Genomic DNA, 14,548 nt, shown 5'->3' on the forward strand with positions numbered 1-14,548 from the left:
CTACATTATTGTGTCAAGTTTCAAGAAGCTAGCACAAACCGTGTTGGATTTAGAGTTCCAAATACATCTATCAATATAGGAGAAAACAGAGTGACACCTAAAAATTCAAACTGTTACTGGAAACGAACGCTTCAACATAGAAGAACGAAATTTGGGGAACCAAGTCAGCTTAGTGTACTGATCATTACCTGAAAGTGTCATCCAGTTTGGGTGAAAAAATATTTGCTGAGATTTCTGGAGATTCGTAATTTTTGGACGCTTGGCAACCCCTTTATATGGAAGTGTTTCTCGCCAGTCACTGCTTAGGGCTACATCAAGAGGAAACAAAACATAAAGATAGAACGTGAAACTACATTATTGTGTCAAGTTTCAAGAAGCTAGCACAAACCGTGTTGGATTTAGAGTTCCAAATACATCTATCAATATAGGAGAAAACAGAATGAAACCTAAAAATTCAAACTGTTACTGGAAATGAACGCTTCAACATAGAAGAACGAAGTTTCGAGAACCAAGTCGCCTTAGTGTACTGATCATTACCTGAAACTATCATCCAGTTTGGGTGAAAAAATATTTGCTGAGATTTCTGGAGATTCGTAATTTTTGGATGCTTGGCAACATCTTTCCATGAAAGTGTTTCTCGCCAGTCACTGCTTAGGGCTACATCAAGAGGAAACAAAACATAGAGATAGAACGTGAAACTACATTATTGTGTCAAGTTTCAAGAAGCTAGCACAAACCGTGTTGGATTTAGAGTTCCAAATACATCTATCAATATAGGAGAAAACAGAGTGAAACCTAAAAATTCAAACTGTTACTGGAAACGAACGCTTCAACATAGAAGAATGAAATTTGGGGAACCAAGTCAGCTTAGTGTACTGATCATTACCTGAAAGTATCATCCAGTTTGGGTGAAAAAATATTTGCTGAGATTTCTGGAGATTCGTAATTTTTGGAAGCTTGGCAACCCGTTTCCATGAAAGTGTTTCTCGCCAGTCACTGCTAAGGGCTACATCAAGAGGAAACAAAACATAGAGACAGAACGTGAAACTAATTTATTGTGTCAAGTTTCAAGAAGCTAGCACAAACCGTGTTGGATTTAGAGTTCCAAATACATCTATCAATATAGGAGAAAATAGAGTGAAACCTAAAAATTCAAACTGTTACTGGAAATGAACGCTTCAACATAGAAGGACGAAGTTGCGGGAACCAAGTCGCCTTAGTGTACTGATCATTACCTGAAATTATCATCCAGTTTGGGTGAAAAAATATTTGCTGAGATTTCTGGAGATTCGTAATTTTTGGAAGCTTGGCAACCCCTTTCCATGAAGTGTTTCTCGCCTGTCACTGCTTAGGGCTACATCAAGAGGAAACAAAACATAGAGATAGAACGTGAAACTACATTATTGTGTCAAGTTTCAAGAAGCTAGCACAAACCGTGTTGGATTTAGAGTTCCAAATACATCTATGAATATAGGAGAAAACAGAGTGAAACCTAAAAATTCAAACTGTTACTGGAAACGAACGCTTCAACATAGAAGAATGAAATTTGGGGAACCAAGTCAGCTTAGAGTACTGATCATTACCTGAAAGTATCATCCAGTTTGGGTGAAAAAAATATTTACTGAGATTTCTGGAGATTCGTAATTTTTGGACGTTGGCAACCCCTTTATATGGAAGTGTTTCTCGCCAGTCACTGCTTAGGGCTACATCAAGAGGAAACAAAACATAGAGATAGAACGTGAAACTACATTATTGTGTCAAGTTTCAAGAAGCTAGCACAAACCGTGTTGGATTTAGAGTTCCAAATACATCTATCAATATAGGAGAAAACAGAGTGAAACCTAAAAATTCAAACTGTTACTGGAAACGAACGCTTCAACATAGAAGAATGAAATTTGGTGAACCAAGTCAGCTTAGTGTACTGATCATTACCTGAAATTATCATCCAGTTTGGGTGAAAAAATATTTGCTGAGATTTCTGGAGATTCGTAATTTATGGAAGCTTGGCAACCCCTTTCCATGGAAGTGTTTCTCGCCAGTCACTGCTTAGGGCTACATCAAGAGGAAACAAAACACAGAGACAGAACGTAAAACTACTTTATTGTGTCAAGTTTCAAGAAGCTAGCACAAACCGTGTTGTATTTAGAGTTCCAAATACATCTATCAATATAGGAGAAAACAGAGTGAAACCTAAAAATTCAAACTGTTACTGGAAACGAACGCTTCAACATAGAAGAATGAAATTTGGGGAACCAAGTCAGCTTAGTGTACTGATCATTACCTGAAAGTATCATCCAGTTTGGGTGAAAAAATATTTGCTGAGATTTCTGGAGATTCGTAATTTTTGGACGCTTGGCAACCCCTTTATATGCAAGTGTTTCTCGCCAGTCACTGCTTAGGGCTACATCAAGAGGAAACAAAACATAGAGATAGAACGTGAAACTACTTTATTGTGTCAAGTTTCAAGAAGCTAGCACAAACCGTGTTGTATTTAGAGTTCCAAATACATCTATCAATATAGGAGAAAACAGAGTGAAACCTAAAAATTCAAACTGTTACTGGAAACGAACGCGTCAACATAGAAGAATGAAATTTGGGGAACCAAGTCCGATTAGTGTACTGGTCATTACCTGAAAGTATCATCCAGTTTGGGTGAAAAAATATTTGCTGAGATTTCTGGAGATTCGTAATTTTTGGACGCTTGGCAACCCCTTTATATGGAAGTGTTTCTCGCCAGTCACTGCTTAGGGCTACATCAAGAGGAAACAAAACATAGAGATAGAACGTGAAACTACATTATTGTGTCAAGTTTCAAGAAGCTAGCAAAAACCGTGTTGGATTTAGAGTTCCAAATACATCTATCAATATAGGAGAAAACAGAGTGAAACCTAAAAATTCAAACTGTTACTGGAAACGAACGCTTCAACATAGAAGAACGAAATTTGGTGAACCAAGTCAGCTTAGTGTACTGATCATTACCTGAAAGTATCATCCAGTTTGGGTGAAAAAATATTTGCTGAGATTTCTGGAGATTCGTAATTTTTGGACGCTTGGCAACCCCTTTATATGGAAGTGTTTCTCGCCAGTCACTGCTTAGGGCTACATCAAGAGGAAACAAAACATAAAGATAGAACGTGAAACTACATTATTGTGTCAAGTTTCAAGAAGCTAGCACAAACCGTGTTGGATTTAGAGTTCCAAATACATCTATCAATACAGGAGAAAACAGAATGAAACCTAAAAATTCAAACTGTTACTGGAAATGAACGCTTCAACATAGAAGAACGAAGTTTTGAGAACCAAGTCGCCTTAGTGTACTGATCATTACCTGAAACTATCATCCAGTTTGGGTGAAAAAATATTTGCTGAGATTTCTGGAGATTCGTAATTTTTGGATGCTTGGCAACATCTTTCCATGAAAGTGTTTCTCGCCAGTCACTGCTTAGGGCTACATCAAGAGGAAACAAAACATAGAGATAGAACGTGAAACTACTTTATTGTGTCAAGTTTCAAGAAGCTAGCACAAACCGTGTTGTATTTAGAGTTCCAAATACATCTATCAATATAGGAGAAAACAGAGTGAAACCTAAAAATTCAAACTGTTACTGGAAACGAATGCTTCAACATAGAAGAATGAAATTTGGGGAACCAAGTCAGCTTAGTGTACTGATCATTACCTGAAAGGATCATCCAGTTTGGGTGAAAAAATATTTGCTGAGATTTCTGGAGATTCGTAATTTTTGGAAACTTGGCTACCCCTTTCCATGAAAGTGTTTCTCGCCAGTCACTGCTAAGGGCTACATCAAGAGGAAACAAAACATAGAGACAGAACGTGAAACTAATTATTGTGTCAAGTTTCAAGAAGCTAGCACAAACCGTGTTGGATTTAGAGTTCCAAATACATCTATCAATATAGGAGAAAACAGAATGTAACCTAAAAATTCAAACTGTAACTGGAAATGAACGCTTCAACATAGAAGAACGAAGTTTCGAGAACCAAGTCGCCTTAGTGTACTGATCATTACCTGAAACTATCATCCAGTTTGGGTGAAAAAATATTTGCTGAGATTTCTGGAGATTCGTAATTTTTGGATGCTTGGCAACATCTTTCCATGAAAGTTTTTCTCGCCAGTCACTGCTTAGGGCTACATCAAGAGGAAACAAAACATAGAGATAGAACGTGAAACTACATTATTGTGTCAAGTTTCAAGAAGCTAGCACAAACCGTGTTGGATTTAGAGTTCCAAATACATCTATCAATATAGGAGAAAACAGAGTGAAACCTAAAAATTCAAACTGTTACTGGAAACGAACGCTTCAACATAGAAGAATGAAATTTGGGGAACCAAGTCAGCTTAGAGTACTGATCATTACCTGAAAGTATCATCCAGTTTGGGTGAAAAAATATTTGCTGAGATTTCTGGAGATTCGTAATTTTTGGACGCTTGGCAACCCCTTTATATGGAAGTGTTTCTCGCCAGTCACTGCTTAGGGCTACATCAAGAGGAAACAAAACATAAAGATAGAACGTGAAACTACATTATTGTGTCAAGTTTCAAGAAGCTAGCACAAACCGTGTTGGATTTAGAGTTCCAAATACATCTATCAATACAGGAGAAAACAGAATGAAACCTAAAAATTCAAACTGTTACTGGAAATGAACGCTTCAACATAGAAGAACGAAGTTTTGAGAACCAAGTCGCCTTAGTGTACTGATCATTACCTGAAACTATCATCCAGTTTGGGTGAAAAAATATTTGCTGAGATTTCTGGAGATTCGTAATTTTTGGATGCTTGGCAACATCTTTCCATGAAAGTGTTTCTCGCCAGTCACTGCTTAGGGCTACATCAAGAGGAAACAAATCATAGAGATAGAACGTGAAACTACATTATTGTGTCAAGTTTCAAGAAGCTAGCACAAACCGTGTTGGATTTAGAGTTCCAAATACATCTATCAATATAGGAGAAAACAGAGTGAAACCTAAAAATTCAAACTGTTACTGGAAACGAACGCTTCAACATAGAAGAATGAAATTTGGGGAACCAAGTCAGCTTAGAGTACTGATCATTACCTGAAAGTATCATCCAGTTTGGGTGAAAAAATATTTGCTGAGATTTCTGGAGATTCGTAATTTTTGGATGCTTGGCAACATCTTTCCATGAAAGTGTTTCTCGCCAGTCACTGCTTAGGGCTACATCAAGAGGAAACAAAACATAGAGATAGAACGTGAAACTACATTATTGTGTCAAGTTTCAAGAAGCTAGCACAAACCGTGTTGGATTTAGAGTTCCAAATACATCTATCAATATAGGAGAAAACAGAGTGAAACCTAAAAATTCAAACTGTTACTGGAAACGAACGCTTCAACATAGAAGAATGAAATTTGGGGAACCAAGTCAGCTTAGAGTACTGATCATTACCTGAAAGTATCATCCAGTTTGGGTGAAAAAATATTTGCTGAGATTTCTGGAGATTCGTAATTTTTGGACGCTTGGCAACCCCTTTATATGGAAGTGTTTCTCGCCAGTCACTGCTTAGGGCTACATCAAGAGGAAACAAAACATAAAGATAGAACGTGAAACTACATTATTGTGTCAAGTTTCAAGAAGCTAGCACAAACCGTGTTGGATTTAGAGTTCCAAATACATCTATCAATACAGGAGAAAACAGAATGAAACCTAAAAATTCAAACTGTTACTGGAAATGAACGCTTCAACATAGAAGAACGAAGTTTTGAGAACCAAGTCGCCTTAGTGTACTGATCATTACCTGAAACTATCATCCAGTTTGGGTGAAAAAATATTTGCTGAGATTTCTGGAGATTCGTAATTTTTGGATGCTTGGCAACATCTTTCCATGAAAGTGTTTCTCGCCAGTCACTGCTTAGGGCTACATCAAGAGGAAACAAATCATAGAGATAGAACGTGAAACTACATTATTGTGTCAAGTTTCAAGAAGCTAGCACAAACCGTGTTGGATTTAGAGTTCCAAATACATCTATCAATATAGGAGAAAACAGAGTGAAACCTAAAAATTCAAACTGTTACTGGAAACGAACGCTTCAACATAGAAGAATGAAATTTGGGGAACCAAGTCAGCTTAGAGTACTGATCATTACCTGAAAGTATCATCCAGTTTGGGTGAAAAAATATTTGCTGAGATTTCTGGAGATTCGTAATTTTTGGATGCTTGGCAACATCTTTCCATGAAAGTGTTTCTCGCCAGTCACTGCTTAGGGCTACATCAAGAGGAAACAAAACATAGAGATAGAACGTGAAACTACATTATTGTGTCAAGTTTCAAGAAGCTAGCACAAACCGTGTTGGATTTAGAGTTCCAAATACATCTATCAATATAGGAGAAAACAGAGTGAAACCTAAAAATTCAAACTGTTACTGGAAACGAACGCTTCAACATAGAAGAATGAAATTTGGGGAACCAAGTCAGCTTAGAGTACTGATCATTACCTGAAAGTATCATCCAGTTTGGGTGAAAAAATATTTGCTGAGATTTCTGGAGATTCGTAATTTTTGGATGCTTGGCAACATCTTTCCATGAAAGTGTTTCTCGCCAGTCACTGCTTAGGGCTACATCAAGAGGAAACAAAACATAGAGATAGAACGTGAAACTACATTATTGTGTCAAGTTTCAAGAAGCTAGCACAAACCGTGTTGGATTTAGAGTTCCAAATACATCTATCAATATAGGAGAAAACAGAGTGAAACCTAAAAATTCAAACTGTTACTGGAAACGAACACTTCAACATAGAAGAATGAAATTTGGGGAACCAAGTCAGCTTAGAGTACTGATCATTACCTGAAAGTATCATCCAGTTTGGGTGAAAAAATATTTGCTGAGATTTCTGGAGATTCGTAATTTTTGGATGCTTGGCAACATCTTTCCATGAAAGTGTTTCTCGCCAGTCACTGCTTAGGGCTACATCAAGAGGAAACAAAACATAGAGATAGAACGTGAAACTACATTATTGTGTCAAGTTTCAAGAAGCTAGCACAAACCGTGTTGGATTTAGAGTTCCAAATACATCTATCAATATAGGAGAAAACAGAGTGAAACCTAAAAATTCAAACTGTTACTGGAAACGAACGCTTCAACATAGAAGAATGAAATTTGGGGAACCAAGTCAGCTTAGAGTACTGATCATTACCTGAAAGTATCATCCAGTTTGGGTGAAAAAATATTTGCTGAGATTTCTGGAGATTCGTAATTTTTGGATGCTTGGCAACATCTTTCCATGAAAGTGTTTCTTGCCAGTCACTGCTTAGGGCTACATCAAGAGGAAACAAAACATAGAGATAGAACGTGAAACTACATTATTGTGTCAAGTTTCAAGAAGCTAGCACAAACCGTGTTGGATTTAGAGTTCCAAATACATCTATCAATATAGGAGAAAACAGAGTGAAACCTAAAAATTCAAACTGTTACTGGAAACGAACGCTTCAACATAGAAGAATGAAATTTGGGGAACCAAGTCAGCTTAGAGTACTGATCATTACCTGAAAGTATCATCCAGTTTGGTTGAAAAAATATTTGCTGAGATTTCTGGAGATTCGTAATTTTTGGACGTTGGCAACCCCTTTATATGTAAGTGTTTCTCGCCAGTCACTGCTTAGGGCTACATCAAGAGGAAACAAAACATAGAGATAGAACGTGAAACTACATTATTGTGTCAAGTTTCAAGAAGCTAGCACAAACCAGGTTGGATTTAGAGTTCCAAATACATCTATCAATATAGGAGAAAACAGAGTGAAACCTAAAAATTCAAACTGTTACTGGAAACGAACGCTTAAACATAGAAGAACGAAATTTGGTGAACCAAGTCAGCTTAGTGTACTGATCATTACCTGAAATTATCATCCAGTTTGGGTGAAAAAATATTTGCTGAGATTTCTGGAGATTCGTAATTTTTGGAAGCTTGGCAACCCCTTTCCATGGAAGTGTTTCTCGCCAGTCACTGCTTAGGGCTACATCAAGAGGAAACAAAACATAGAGATAGAACGTGAAACTACATTATTGTGTCAAGTTTCAAGAAGCTAGCACAAACCGTGTTGGATTTAGAGTTCCAAATACATCTATCAATATAGGAGAAAACAGAGTGAAACCTAAAAATTCAAACTGTTACTGGAAACGAACGCTTCAACATAGAAGAATGAAATTTGGGGAACCAAGTCAGCTTAGTGTACTGATCATTACCTGAAAGTATCATCCAGTTTGGGTGAAAAAATATTTGCTGAGATTTCTGGAGATTCGTAATTTTTGGAAGCTTGGCAACCCGTTTCCATGAAAGTGTTTCTCGCCAGTCACTGCTAAGGGCTACATCAAGAGGAAACAAAACATAGAGACAGAACGTGAAACTACTTTATTGTGTCAAGTATCAAGAAGCTAGCACAAATCGTGTTGGATTTAGAGTTCCAAATACATCTATCAATATAGGAGAAAACAGAGTGAAACCTAAAAATTCAAACTGTTACTGGAAACGAACGCTTCAACATAGAAGAATGAAATTTGGGGAACCAAGTCAGCTTAGAGTACTGATCATTACCTGAAAGTATCATCCAGTTTGGGTGAAAAAATATTTGCTGAGATTTCTGGAGATTCGTAATTTTTGGACGTTGGCAACCCCTTTATATGGAAGTGTTTCTCGCCAGTCACTGCTTAGGGCTACATCAAGAGGAAACAAAACATAGAGATAGAATGTGAAACTACATTATTGTGTCAAGTTTCAAGAAGCTAGCACAAACCAGGTTGGATTTAGAGTTCCAAATACATCTATCAATATAGGAGAAAACAGAGTGGAACCTAAAAATTCAAACTGTTACTGGAAATGAACGCTTCAACATAGAAGAACGAAATTTGGTGAACCAAGTCAGCTTAGTGTACTGATCATTACCTGAAATTATCATCCAGTTTGGGTGAAAAAATATTTGCTGAGATTTCTGGAGATTCGTAATTTTTGGAAGCTTGGCAACCCCTTTCCATGGAAGTGTTTCTCGCCAGTCACTGCTTAGGGCTACATCAAGAGGAAACAAAACATAGAGATAGAACGTGAAACTACATTATTGTGTCAAGTTTCAAGAAGCTAGCACAAACCGTGTTGGATTTAGAGTTCCAAATACATCTATCAATATAGGAGAAAACAGAGTGAAACCTAAAAATTCAAACTGTTACTGGAAACGAACGCTTCAACATAGAAGAATGAAATTTGGGGAACCAAGTCAGCTTAGTGTACTGATCATTACCTGAAAGTATCATCCAGTTTGGGTGAAAAAATATTTGCTGAGATTTCTGGAGATTCGTAATTTTTGGAAGCTTGGCAACCCCTTTATATGGAAGTGTTTCTCGCCAGTCACTGCTTAGGGCTACATCAAGAGGAAACAAAACATAGAGAGAGAACGTGAAACTACATTATTGTGTCAAGTTTCAAGAAGCTAGCACAAACCGTGTTGGATTTAGAGTTCCAAATTCATCTATCAATACAGGAGAAAACAGAATGAAACCTAAAAATTCAAACTGTTACTGGAAATGAACGCTTCAACATAGAAGAACGAAGTTTTGAGAACCAAGTCGCCTTAGTGTACTGATCATTACCTGAAACTATCATTCAGTTTGGGTGAAAAAATATTTGCTGAGATTTCTGGAGATTCGTAATTTTTGGATGCTTGGCAACATCTTTCCATGAAAGTGTTTCTCGCCTGTCACTGCTTAGGGCTACATCAAGAGGAAACAAAACATAGAGATAGAACGTGAAACTACATTATTGTGTCAAGTTTCAAGAAGCTAGCACAAACCGTGTTGGATTTAGAGTTCCAAATACATCTATCAATATAGGAGAAAACAGAGTGAAACCTAAAAATTCAAACTGTTACTGGAAACAAACGCTTCAACATAGAAGAACGAAATTTGGTGAACCAAGTCAGCTTAGTGTACTGATCATTACCTGAAATTTTCATCCAGTTTGGGTGAAAAAATATTTGCTGAGATTTCTGGAGATTCGTAATTTTTGGAAGCTTGGCAACCCCTTTCCATGGAAGTGTTTCTCGCCAGTCACTGCTTAGGGCTACATCAAGAGGAAACAAAACATAGAGATAGAACGTGAAACTACATTATTGTGTCAAGTTTCAAGAAGCTAGCACAAACCGTGTTGGATTTAGAGTTCCAAATACATCTATCAATATAGGAGAAAACAGAGTGAAACCTAAAAATTCAAACTGTTACTGGAAACGAACGCTTCAACATAGAAGAATGAAATTTGGGGAACCAAGTCAGCTTAGTGTACTGATCATTACCTGAAAGTATCATCCAGTTTGGGTGAAAAAATATTTGCTGAGATTTCTGGAGATTCGTAATTTTTGGACGCTTGGCAACCCGTTTCCATGAAAGTGTTTCTCGCCAGTCACTGCTAAGGGCTACATCAAGAGGAAACAAAACATAGAGACAGAACGTGAAACTACTTTATTGTGTCAAGTATCAAGAAGCTAGCACAAATCGTGTTGGATTTAGAGTTCCAAATACATCTATCAATATAGGAGAAAACAGAGTGAAACCTAAAAATTCAAACTGTTACTGGAAAAGAACGCTTCAACATAGAAGAACGAAATTTGGTGAACCAAGTGGGCTTAGTGTTCTGATCATTACCGGAAACTATCATCAAGTTTGGGTGAAAAAATATTTGCTGAGATTTCTGGAGATTCGTAATTTTTGGATGCTTGGCAACCCCTTTCCATGAAAGTGTTTCTCGCCAGTCACTGCTTAGGGCTACATCAAGAGGAAACAAAACATAGAGATAGAACGTGAAACTACTTTATTGTGTCAAGTTTCAAGAAGCTAGCACAAACCGTGTTGTATTTAGAGTTCCAAATACATCTATCAATATAGGAGAAAACAGAGTGAAACCTAAAAATTCAAACTGTTACTGGAAACGAACGCTTCAACATAGAAGAATGAAATTTGGGGAACCAAGTCAGCTTAGTGTACTGATCATTACCTGAAAGTATCATCCAGTTTGGGTGAAAAAATATTTGCTGAGATTTCTGGAGATTCGTAATTTTTGGACGCTTGGCAACCCGTTTCCATGAAAGTCTTTCTCGCCAGTCACTGCTAATGGCTACATCAAGAGGAAACAAAACATAGAGACAGAACGTGAAACTACTTTTTTTGTGTCAAGTTTCAAGAAGCTAGCACAAACCGTGTTGTATTTAGAGTTCCAAGTACATGTATCAATATAGGAGAAAACAGAGTGAAACCTAAAAATTCAAACTGTTACTGGAAAAGAACGCTTCATCATAGAAGAACGAAATTTGGTGAACCAAGTGGGCTTAGTATTCTGATCATTACCTGAAAGGATCATCCAGTTTGTGTGAAAAAATATTTGCTGAGATTTCTGGAGATTCGTAATTTTTGAAAGCTTGGCAACCCCTTTCCATGAAAGTGTTTCTCGCCAGTCACTGCTAAGAGCTACATCAAGAGGAAACAAAACATAGAGACAGAACGTAAAACTACTTTATTGTGTCAAGTTTCATGAAGCTAGCACAAACCGTGTTGGATTTAGAGTTCCAAATACATCTATCAATATAGGAGAAAACAGAATGTAACCTAAAAATTCAAACTGTTACTGGAAATGAACGCTTCAACATAGAAGAACGAAGTTTCGGGAACCAAGTCGCCTTAGTGTACTGATCATTACCTGAAATTATCATCAAGTTTGGGTGAAAAAATATTTGCTGAGATTTCTGGAGATTCGTAATTTTTGGATGCTTGGAAACCCCTTTCCATGAAAGTGTTTCTCGCCAGTCACTGCTTAGGGCTACATCAAGAGGAAACAAAACATAGAGATAGAACGTGAAACTACTTTATTGTGTCATGTTTCAAGAAGCTAGCACAAACCGTGTTGTATTTAGAGTTCCAAATACATCTATCAATATAGGAGAAAACAGAGTGAAACCTAAAAATTCAAACTGTTACTGGAAACGAATGCTTCAACATAGAAGAATGAAATTTGGGGAACCAAGTCAGCTTAGTGTACTGATCATTACCTGAAAGGATCATCCAGTTTGGGTGAAAAAATATTTGCTGAGATTTCTGGAGATTCGTAATTTTTGGAAGCTTGGCTACCCCTTTCCATGAAAGTGTTTCTCGCCAGTCACTGCTAAGGGCTACATCAAGAGGAAACAAAACATAGAGACAGAACGTGAAACTAATTATTGTGTCAAGTTTCAAGAAGCTAGCACAAACCGTGTTGGATTTAGAGTTCCAAATACATCTATCAATATAGGAGAAAATAGAGTGAAACCTAAAAATTCAAACTGTTACTGGAAATGAACGCTTCAACATAGAAGGACGAAGTTGCGGGAACCAAGTCGCCTTAGTGTACTGATCATTACCTGAAAGTATCATCCAGTTTGGGTGAAAAAATATTTGCTGAGATTTCTGGAGATTCGTAATTTTTGGAAGCTTGGCAACCCCTTTCCATGAAAGTGTTTCTCGCCAGTCACTGCTTAGCGCTACATCAAGAGGAAACAAAACATAGAGACAGAACGTGAAACTACTTTATTGTGTCAAGTTTCAAGAAGCTAGCACAAACCGTGTTGTATTTAGAGTTCCAAATACATCTATCAATATAGGAGAAAACAGAGTGAAACCTAAAAATTCAAACTGTTACTGTACCGAACGCTTCAACATAGAAGAATGAAATTTGGGGAACCAAGTCAGCTTAGTGTACTGATCATTACCTGAAAGTATCATCCAGTTTGGGTGAAAAAATATTTGCTGAGATTTCTGGAGATTCGTAATTTATGGACGCTTGGCAACCCCTTTATATGGAAGTGTTTCTCGCCAGTCACTGCTTAGGGCTACATCAAGAGGAAACAAAACATAGAGATAGAACGTGAAACTACATTATTGTGTCAAGTTTCAAGAAGCTAGCACAAACCGTGTTGGATTTAGAGTTCCAAATACATCTATCAATATAGGAGAAAACAGAATGAAACCTAAAAATTCAAACTGTTACTGGAAATGAACGCTTCAACATAGAAGAACGAAGTTTCGAGAACCAAGTCGCCTTAGTGTACTGATCATTACCTGAAACTATCATCCAGTTTGGGTGAAAAAATATTTGCTGAGACTTCTGGAGATTCGTAATTTTTGGACGCTTGGCAACCCCTTTATATGGAAGTGTTTCTCGCCAGTAACTGCTTAGGGCTACATCAAGAGGAAACAAAACATAGAGACAGAACGTGAAACTAATTTATTGTGTTAAGTTTCAAGAAGCTAGCACAAACCGTGTTGGATTTAGAGTTCCAAATACATCTATCAATATAGGAGAAAATAGAGTGAAACCTAAAAATTCAAACTGTTACTGGAAATGAACGCTTCAACATAGAAGGACGAAGTTGCGGGAACCAAGTCGCCTTAGTGTACTGATCATTACCTGAAATTATCATCCAGTTTGGGTGAAAAAATATTTGCTGAGATTTCTGGAGATTCGTAATTTTTGGAAGCTTGGCAACCCCTTTCCATGGAAGTGTTTCTCGCCAGTCACTGCTTAGGGCTACATCAAGAGGAAACAAAACATAGAGACAGAACGTGAAACTACTTTATTGTGTCAAATTTCAAGAAGCTAGCACAAACCGTGTTGTATTTAGAGTTCCAAATACATCTATCAATATAGGAGAAAACAGAGTGAAACCTAAAAATTCAAACTGTTACTGGAAACGAACGCTTCAACATAGAAGAATGAAATTTGGTGAACCAAGTGGGCTTAGTGTTCTGATCATTACCGGAAAGGATCATCCAGTTTGGGTGAAAAAATATTTGCTGAGATTTCTTGAGATTCGTAATTTTTGGAAGCTTGGCAACCCCTTTCCATGAAAGTGTTTCTCGCCAGTCACTGCTTAGGGCTACATCAAGAGGAAACAAAACATAGAGATAGAACGTGAAACTACATTATTGTGTCAAGTTTCAATAAGATAGCACAAACCGTGTTGGATTTAGAGTTCCAAATACATCTATCAATATAGGAGAAAACAGAGTGAAACCTAAAAATTCAAACTGTTACTGGAAACGAATGCCTCAACATAGAAGAATGAAATTTGGGGAACCAAGTCAGCTTAGTGTACTGATCATTACCTGAAAGTATCATCCAGTTTGGGTGAAAAAATATTTGCTGAGATTTCTGAAGATTCGTAATTTTTGGAAGCTTGGCAACCCGTTTCCATGAAAGTGTTTCTCGCCAGTCACTGCTAAGGGCTACATCAAGAGGAAACAAAACATAGAGACAGAACGTGAAACTACTTTATTGTGTCAAGTTTCAAGAAGCTAGCACAAACCGTGTTGGATTTAGAGTTCCAAATACATCTATCAATATAGGAGAAAACAGAGTGAAACCTAAAATTCAAACTGTTACTGGAAAAGAACGCTTCAACATAGAAGAACGAAATTTGGTGAACCAAGTGGCCTAGTGTTCTGATCATTACCTGAAAGGATCATCCAGTTTGTGTGAAAAAAATATTTGCTGAGATTTCTGGAGATTCG

The sequence above is a fragment of the Spermophilus citellus genome, assembly GCF_964194105.1.
Source record: "Spermophilus citellus genome assembly, chromosome: 5".
NCBI lineage: Eukaryota > Metazoa > Chordata > Mammalia > Rodentia > Sciuridae > Spermophilus > Spermophilus citellus.